The sequence below is a fragment of the Phalaenopsis equestris genome, unplaced genomic scaffold (assembly GCF_001263595.1).
Source record: "Phalaenopsis equestris unplaced genomic scaffold, ASM126359v1 Scaffold000326, whole genome shotgun sequence".
Classification (NCBI taxonomy): domain Eukaryota; kingdom Viridiplantae; phylum Streptophyta; class Magnoliopsida; order Asparagales; family Orchidaceae; genus Phalaenopsis; species Phalaenopsis equestris.
In genome coordinates, this window is record NW_018164768.1 from 702,162 (window position 1) to 703,354 (window position 1,193).

A 1,193-nucleotide genomic window follows, 5' to 3' on the forward strand; every position below is an offset into this window, starting at 1 on the left:
TGGCCCTCTCAACAACAGAGGCTGAATACATCGCTGTGACTGAAGCAATCAAGGAAGCTATATGGCTAAAAGGCATGACTGAAGAGCTTGGGATACATCAGAAGGTGATAACTGTGTTTTGCGACAACCAAAACACCATTCAACTAACTAGAAATCAGGTATTTCATGAAAGATCCAAGCATATAAATATAAAGCTTCATTTTATGAGGGATGTCGTCGCCAAGGGTTCAATAGTAGTGGAGAAGATACCTACTGAAGAAAATCCTGCTGATATGCTCACCAAGGTGCTACCGACAACTAAGTTCAGACACTGTCTGGACTTAGTAAACTTCACCAAGGGCTGAGGCCCTCTGAGGGGCCAAGTGGAGGGAATCTTTACTTCGAAGCTTCTCAATTGAGGGTCAAGGTGAAGAATTATTATTTTGACCCCCAATTAATGAACTAAGGTAAAATGACAATTTTGTAAAGTGGCACCGCTCACCTATCACATCTCACCTACCGCTCAGCTACCGCCCACCTACCTCCCACCTACCTCCCACCTCCCTCCCACCTATCTCCCACCTACCACTCTCTTGCTTCTATAAATAGAGAGGGTGTGAGGCCTAGGAGAGCAAGAGAAGAGATCTTAAGCTACCACAAAGGAGGAGAGAATAACTACAGAGCTAGAGAGGTTGAGAGCATCTTGAGGCCTTGTATCAAGATGTCGCTTGTGAGGGAGACCATAGAAGGAAGATGAGGGCTCATCTCTATGTATAAGCTATTATAAGCTATGTATTCTCTGTATTCTCCATTTCTTTTGCCTTAGAGTGAACTATTTGATTGATTCCCTCCCGTGGATGTAGATCCAGTTGGATCGAATCACGTAAACGATCTATGTTTATTTGTGTTCTTTGCATTTCATTTTTATGCCAGAAAGTATATATTTCAAAACAGTAAGACGACACATATGTAAAAATTAAAATTTCGGTGTTAGATATGCAAACACATTGGAATTAAGTGGTATGTTTGTAAATCGTCTGGAATTTTTGTGAATCGTCCTTGAGACTATGGTTTATGAAACTTCTGCATATGCGCGCATGTCTCTGATAGAGAAGTCGGTAGTTTTAATGGCGTATAGTTGACAAGGTTCATGATTTTCATCTTTAATTTCATCAAATAAATATATAATGAAACCAATATATGCATTACGATAA